Genomic DNA, 8,587 nt, shown 5'->3' with positions numbered 1-8,587 from the left:
TAGGTGAGTTGACTATGATGAGTTACAGATTGAGTTTACGTTTGGTTCTGCTCAGCTGATTTTTGAAGAAGTTACAGGCTTTGGACTTTGAAAATTTTGTGAAAATAACAGTTATACATACTTTTTTTCTATTAAGCTGATAATTAGTATGTTAGTTTACTATGAAGAGTTAAAGATCAAGTTTATGTTTGATTCCTCTCCACTGATTTTTGCAAAAAATAAAGTGCTTTGGACATCGAAAATTTCCACTCCTAAATACGGCTTCAAGCTTTTTTTGCAAGCGAGGCCATTCATGTCGTTTCTGACACATCTAGTTCAATTTTGTAGGACCTAGCTATACATGACAAGAAGAATTCATTACAATCAGTATTTTACATTTGCTTAATGATTTTGCAATTTTACAACACAATTTATCTTTCTTTTCAGGATCTAAAAATAGCTTTTATGATATGATGCAGTCATACATGTATGTAAGTATGAATAAGAAGGGAATTTAGATATACATCATTGAGACGGCAACCCTACACCACAAAAAGCCAAATTATGACATACGACAGTCAAAATATGGACCAACATCAAAGAAGTGTCCAATCAATACATATATGTTAAAACTGAAACGGTTTGAATTAAAACTGAAACTTGAGTTGTTCATATATATAATAAAGAGATAGATCATCAGTATACATGTAATTTTCATTTATTACCTACAGTGCAGTCAAACCTGTATTACGCAGTCACTCATGGAAAGTATTAAAAGTGACTGCTCAAGAGAGGTGAACTTCTAAAAGAGGTTACAAAAATTCTAATTTCAACATCGTTTGTTGCCGGGATTGCAGCAAATTCTTTAAGTGTTTTAATCAGTAGAGTTATCATTCTTGTGAGCATTGAAATAAAACTGGCAGATTCTGACATTGTAAATTGGAAGAAAACTTTCGAAATATGTTATTGTTTGTGGAGAAACAAGTCAGTGATACAGTTTTCAATGGAAACTGAAAGGAGTAGAACACAAGGAAATCTGGAATTCACCTCCCATTGGGCGATCTATGTTGTAATAGGTTCTGATTCTCATTTTTATAGGATAGCAAAAATTTTGCGGTCGTATATTGGTATCACGTTGTCGTCATCGTCGTCCAAAGACACATTGGTTTCCATACAAAATCTTTGTTTAAGTGTATGGATTTCTATGAAATTTTACCATAAGGTTTATTACCACAAAAGGAAGGTTGGGATTGATTTCGGGGGTTATGATCCTAACAGTTCAAGAATTAGGGGCCAAAATGGGGCCCAAATAAGCATATTTCTAGTTTCCAGACAATAACTTGTGAAATGGTGTATCATGGATCTCTCTGAAATTATACCGCAAGTTACCATATCACAAAGGGATGGTAAGAATTTGCTTTGGGGGGTTATGGCTCAAACTGTTTAGGAATTAGGGGCAAAAAAGGGGGAAAACAAGGGTTTCCAGGTTAATAGACAATTACTTAAGTTCAAAACATAATTTTAAAGCAGTGTAAGCGTGGTAATTCAAACACATATTGTCAAATTATCTCCCTTACACTGCTTGTAAATCATTTATAAAGAAATGTATTGTCTTTAGGTGATTAGCTGTCAATTTATTTTTAGAAGTTACTATTATAAAAATGTTTAATAAAGGTAATTTAATTATAGCCATGATTATGTATGTGAAGGTTATTTTTAGATATTACTATTTAATGTTGCTGATGGAGGCTTTTTAATTTTAGGCATGATTATGATGTCATTTTCTATTTTAAAAATTATTTAATTTTAGCCATGATTATGTATGTGAAGGAATTTTATTTTTAAAGGCAGTGCTTTAATGCCTTTCTGGTTGCCGCGTTAATCCTTCCTTCCGCGATATCCAACTTATCTACGTGGGGGGTCATTAGGCTCCAAGTAGATCCGGAAATGTTGAATTCTCTCCTCTTCTTATAGTGATATAAAATGTTTTTTGTTTCATTTCATTTACATTGGGAAATAGAGAAACGATCATTGTGTTTTGTTAGTTTTAAAAACTTTTGATATATTTGTATTTTGCATTATAAGCAGTCAACCGATTGACAAACTAGAATTATTTGAATTCCGTGTGGAAAGAGCTCGGGTTAGTTTCGAGTGTTTTCTGCAATCTAGATGTTTATAAATCATTTCAGTCGTTGATATAATAATTAAAGGTCGACTGAACATGAATTATATTATACAATTTAAAGCGCATTTCTGTTTATGCACGTGAACCCGTCTAACGTTATTGTTATTTCGCAGTTATATAAAGTAGCAAATTATCGTTCCTGAATAGGTGGCGCCGTGGTAGCCGATCCTGTTCCTCAACTTCCGTTTTCTGCACTGTGCAACTATTTCAGTTACATTTTTAATTAACGATGCCAAGTACTTGTTGCTGTGTACCTGGATGTCATTTAAGAGGAGGACATGCATTTCCAAATGACTTAAAAAGAAGGAAAAGTTGGATCAACGCCATGGCCCATACGCAGATTGGACGAGAACACGTTTAAATCGTGGAGTCCATCTCAATCAGCTGTTGTTTGCAAGGCACATTTTACTGAAAAAGACTACGTGGAGGAAACTATTCATGGTAAAACTCTATTTTCTTTTTGAAATATATAGTTACAATGTATATATGTTATCGCCATGCGAATAATCCAAAGTCTGTTTACAACCGCAATTATCGTTTAAGAATAAAAGGGGGTGGTTATTCAAGACGTCATAATTTTTTGGATTACGATTCAATGTGATCTGTTTGAGATTTTTTGGTGATTGCTACAATTATAATGACTTCTTACAAGAGGTATATCATACTGAGAATTATTTTAGCAGTAAGTATGCTAATGTAGTAATGACAGAAATGCATAAGCTATGCCTCATAGACTTTCTTGAAAAATATCAATGACAATGTTAACAGGAACAAAACAATGACATGCTCTCACCTATATTATAGTTATTTAGGTACAAACAATGTACGTTTGTTGCATAAGTCTCTCATTGTTTTAGATTTACATAACATACATTGAATCAGGCAAACATAGTTTTATCCAGATTGTAATGAATAAATCTAGTTAATATTTCACCAGGTAATACAAAGTATACATTGCTAATGGAAGTTCATTTAAATTATAAAAAAACTAATGTTTTATAACCTTTTTCAGGGCGCAAACCCACCATACAGAGACTTAAGTCTACTGACATTCCCAGCCTATTTTCCTGGACCAAGCAAGAGACTGAATCGTCTGCAAAAAGAAAAATCAGGGCAGTTTCCTGTGAAAACAAAAGAACTAAACTTGATGAATATTGTAGTAAAAATCTAGAGGAAAGTTTTGATTGTAAAGTTGGTTTTCCTGAAGAAGTCATTCATACTGCAGAAAGGATTTATAACTGTCCACCACCAACTGCCGAGCTTATAAATGTTGAGCTTCACAGATGGAATTACGCAAACACCATCAATGCCTATGTTTTCAGCAGAGAATTTTGAAATGAAGACACGTGACACAGCCATGCATTTTTATACCGGTTTAGAGTTGTATACTAAATTTTTATTTGTTTTGAACACACTTGGTCCAGCAGCACATTGTTTGAGATACATATATTTTCAAATTGATAGGGTGTCAGTTGAAAATAGTTTTTTATGACTTTGATGAAATTGAGGCATTATACAACCAACTTTGAACTTTCTAGATTCTAGATTGAATCTAGTGTTAAGAATATTGTGTATACATGGATTGTTTTTATGTCTAAACAGTGGTGTGAGGCTAACACTTGGCCATCTAGTGGTTTAGTCGCCATCCAACTTCAAATTAAAGTTTCCTACGACTTGGATTATTATTGACAGCACAGAATATCCCGTGATAAAACCTAAAGCTCCTAGAGCTCATGCAACCTTTTCATCATATAAAAACAGAAACACTGAAAATACTTGTATGTTAGACACCTGGTGGTTTAGTCAACTATGTCTCTAATGCATATGTTGGTTCTACCAGTGACTATGTAATAGTTGAAAGATGTAGAATAGTTCTATTATGTGATCCAGGTGACAGTGTGATGGCAGACAAAGGTTTAAATGTGCAAGATTTGTTTGCTAACTTTTTTCAAAAAAAGAAACAGAATTAGTTCCAAAACTCTTATACGGGATAGAAAAGTCTCCAATTAACATGTGCACATACATGAAGAGCGAATTATTGGACTTGGCAAAATATACAAAATTCTAATAAATCCTACATGTATGATTGGAACTGAAACAAAACTTTCATCTGAAATAACATTTAGTTGTTTTATGTTGTGTAATTTTAGAACTTGTATTGTGCCAAAGGATGCATAAATAAAAGTGACGCAATGAATTTTGTTCTGATATATATATATCTATAATTACATGCACATGTAAATTGTAATGCATATAAAAATAAGGAGATGTGGTATGATATTCAGTGAGTTTATCGAACTAAAGTGCATAAGAAATGGGTTTAAGCAGTTACAGGTGTTACTGTCACCGTACAATCTCCAACAATGAGAAAAACTTGTACCGTATAAAAAATTTCAGAGATCTTACCACTAAGTTTTGTTGTCTCACCTTGACTTCTATTCTATTCTACCATATAGTGACCGCCTTCAACAAATTGAAGATTATGTCACAGGTGAATTGTTTATATCTGTTGATGTAAATATAAAAAAGAAGATGTGGTATGATTGCCAATGAAACAACTCTCCACAAGAGACCAAATGACACAGAAATTAACAGCTATAGGTCACAGTACGACCTTCAACAATGAACAAAGCCCATACCGCACAGTCAGCTATAAAAGGCCCCGAAATGACAATGTAAAACAATTCAAACAAGAAAACTAACAGCCTAATTTATGTACAAAAAATGAACGAATATAACAAATATGCAACAAATAAACAAACGACAACCACTGAATTACAGGCTCCTGACTTGGGACAGGCACATACATGTACATACAGAATGTGTCGGGGTTAAACTGTTAGTGGGATCCCAACCCTCCCCCTAACCTGGGACAGTTGTGTAACAGTACAATATAAGAACGAACTATAAAAATCAGTTGAAAGAGGCTTAACTCATCAGATGGATAAATACAAATACAAGTGGACGTGGTTGGGTAGTTGTACATCCAAACAACAAAAAGACACAAAGTACAGATCTGAGAGTACTCACAGTAACTGACAGCTAGTTCAAAGCCACTAACAACTGATAAAAAAATCTTGCATCTAAGACTAAATAATCAATCCGTAAGCTCCCTTTAGAATTTTATGAATTTTAGATTTTACATTTCTGAGTTATGGGGTTTTATTCATTAAAAAAGGGGGGATTATTTTCCAGTTTTTGTCGAGCCTGCGACTTTTGTCGAGCCTGCGACTTTTGTCGCAGAAAGCTCGACATAGGGATAGTGATGTGGCGGCGGTGTTAGCTAACTTCTTAAAAGCTTAATATTTTAGAAGGTGGAAGACCTGGATGCTTCATACTTTGTATATGGATGCCTCATGTTACGAAGTTTCCGTCAGCCACATGTCCAATGTCCTTGACCTCATTTTCATGGTTCAGTGACTACTTGAAAAAAAGTTAACATTTTTTGTAATGTTAAATTCTCTCTTATTATAAGTAGTAGGATAACTATATTTGGTATGTGCGTACCTTGCAAGGTCCTCATGCACGTCAGACAATTTTCACTTGACCTCTACCTCATTTCATGGATCAGTGAACAAGGTTAAGTTTTGGTGGTAAAGTCCATATCTCAGATACTATAAGCAATAGGTCAAGTATATTCGGTGTATGGAAGGACTGTAAGGTGTACATGTCCAACTGGCAGGTGTCATCTGACCTTGACCTCATTTTCATGGTTCAGTGGTTATAGTTAAGTTTTTGTGTTTTGGTCTGTTTTTCTTATACTATATGCAATAGGTCTACTATATTTGGTGTATGGAATGATTGTAAGGTGTAAATGTCTGGCTGGCAGGTCTCATTTGACCTTGACCTCATTTTCATGGTTCAGTGGTCAAAGTTAAGATTTTGAGTTTTGGTCTTTTTTCTAATACTATATGCAATAGGTCAACTATATTTGGTGTATGGAAATATTTTATGATCTATAAGTCAGTCACACAGGTTTTATTTGACATTGACCTCATTTTCACAATTCATTGCTCAGTGTTAAGTTTTTGTGTTTTGGTCTGTTTTTCTTAAACTATAAGCAATAGGTCAACTATATGTGTTGTATGGAAGAATTGTTAGCTGTACATGCCTGCCTGGCATGGTTCATCTGACCTTGACCTCATTTTCATGGTTCATTGGTCAATGTTTAGTTTTCTTGGTTAATGTTAAGTTTATGTGACAGTTGTAATAAAGCTTTATATTAAGGACTATCAACATAATATCAGTGATTAGTAAAGAAGGCGAGACATTTCAGCGTGTGCACTCTTGTTGGACAACAACTCAAAAATGCTTTAAGCAGTTCGCATGAAACTTTGGTGAATTATTTATAGCTATTGATGTAATCTCCCTATAGATTTCCATAAATTTCAAATATGACATTGAGAAGAAATTGAACTTTATTTATTTATAGTCTGGCAACAGGTTTATTAAGTATTGCGCAACAGGACAGTGTATTGCACAACAGCAAGAAATCTTTAATTGAATATAAATTCAATTCAAATAACTGATTTCAAGTTCTTTGACTACATTTATTCAGAAACTATAATATGTCAAATATTTAATTACAATCCAAATTCAGACCTGTATCAAGCTTGAATATTGTGTCCATTTTTGCCCCAACTGTTCAGGGTAGGACCTCTGCGGGTGTATCCAGCTGCGCTCAGCGAATCAGTTTATTTCTTAATTAAGAACTATTTTCATTCATAAATTACTTTAAACTTGAAAATATAATTTTGCTTGGAGTTATAGTTTCTAAAAAAAAGTATTGTCATTGAAAGAGTTGACATGTTGCAATGTACATTTATTCTACATAGTTCTATGGTACCAAATCAAAAGTTTATATAAAAGAAAGAAGTCAAAGGTTTCCCATCATAGTTTAGTTACATTCATTTTTTTTGTACCTGAGGTCGTTGAATATAGATCATTATATAAATAAGGAGATGTGTTATGATTGCCAATGAAACAACTATCATCCATACTTAACAGTAACAAACCACATTTGCAGAGTTGAATAAAATACAGTTGATAACATTTACTTATTACTAAAAAGAAAATGCCTAACTATTTTAAACAGTATTTGAATATCAATTATATGGTCATTTTTATAAACTTCCCGTTACAAAACTTTGAATTTTTCGAAAAACTAAGGATTTTCTTATCCAAGGAATAGATTACCTTAGCCGTATTTGGCACAATTTTTTGGAATTTTGGGTCCTCAATGCTCTTCAACTTTGTACTTGTTTGGCTTTATAACTATTTTGATCTGAGCTTCACTGATGAGTCTTATGTAGACGAAACGCGCGTCTGGCGTATTAAATTATAATCCTGGTACCTTTGTTACTATTTACACCACTGGGTCGATGCCACTGCTGGTGGACGTTTCGTCCCAGAGGGTATCACCAGCCCAGTAGTCAGCACATCGGTGTTGACAAGAATATCAATTATATGGTCATTTTTATAAATTTCCTGTTACAAAACTTTGAATTTTTCGAAAAACTAAGGAATAGATTACCTTAGCCGTATTTGGCACAACTTTTTGGAATTTTGGGTCCTCAATGCTCTTCAACTTTGTACTTGTTTGGCTTTATAACTATTTTGATCTGAGCGTCACTGATGAGTCTTATGTAGACGAAACGCGCGTCTGGCGTATTAAATTATAATCCTGGTACCTTTGATAACTAATTTGACTATAAACATAGATAAAAAAAGGTACAAACTGGACATAATGCACTAGTTCATAAACAAGTGAGAACAATCGCCTTCATATAGTGCTCAGAATATGACATTCATATAACTTGTTCAATATCATTAGAGAACTCTAAATCTTAAATACTGAAAGCCACCTCTGATAAGTACACTGTACTATGCAAGATAATGATATAACTGGACTAAAAATACACACAACCTGTAATTAACTGCCTTTACAGCGCTTTCGCGCTTTGATTAGATATTACCTAAGGAATGACTATAATATTTTTTATGTCTATGAAGAAATAACATAAAAAATGTGGTGCACACTGAATAACCCGCTACCGGGTTATTTAAAAGTGTGCACCACATTTTTGAGGTTATTTCGAATAGACAGAAAAAATTTTACAGTCATTCCTTATAATTTAATTCCAAATTTCATTTTCAATGAGTAAATCATGATAAAACTTTGATGACGTCACGGTAACATGACAAAATTATGTCTATGCTGATAGATAAAATGCTTTCAGCCAATCAGAAGACGTGTTACATCCAAAATTAAATTATCATTTAATGTTGCTGATGAAAGTGTTTTAATTTTAGGCATGATTATGATGTCATTTTCTATTTTAATACTTTTATGATGTATTTAAATGGGTTTTTATGGTTGCAAAGTCCTAGCTGTCAATTTATTTTTAGAAGTTACTTTTAAAT

The 8,587-nt window shown here is 33.4% G+C and overlaps 1 long non-coding RNA gene across 1 annotated transcript; it reads left to right on the top strand.

Moving 5' to 3' along the window:
- Positions 1–1,823: 1,823 nt before the first annotated feature.
- On the top strand, positions 1,824–4,361 carry LOC127716159 (uncharacterized). The gene is made up of 2 exons (XR_007988787.1): positions 1,824–2,605; positions 3,177–4,361. It is a non-coding gene; the product is annotated as an uncharacterized LOC127716159 (long non-coding RNA).
- Positions 4,362–8,587: the final 4,226 nt, after the last annotated feature.

Source organism: Mytilus californianus, unplaced genomic scaffold, assembly GCF_021869535.1.
Source record: "Mytilus californianus isolate M0D057914Y unplaced genomic scaffold, xbMytCali1.0.p SCAF_9, whole genome shotgun sequence".
Taxonomy (NCBI): domain Eukaryota; kingdom Metazoa; phylum Mollusca; class Bivalvia; order Mytilida; family Mytilidae; genus Mytilus; species Mytilus californianus.
Note: the sequence above shows the minus strand (reverse complement) of the source record. Positions and strands in the feature narration are given on the sequence as shown.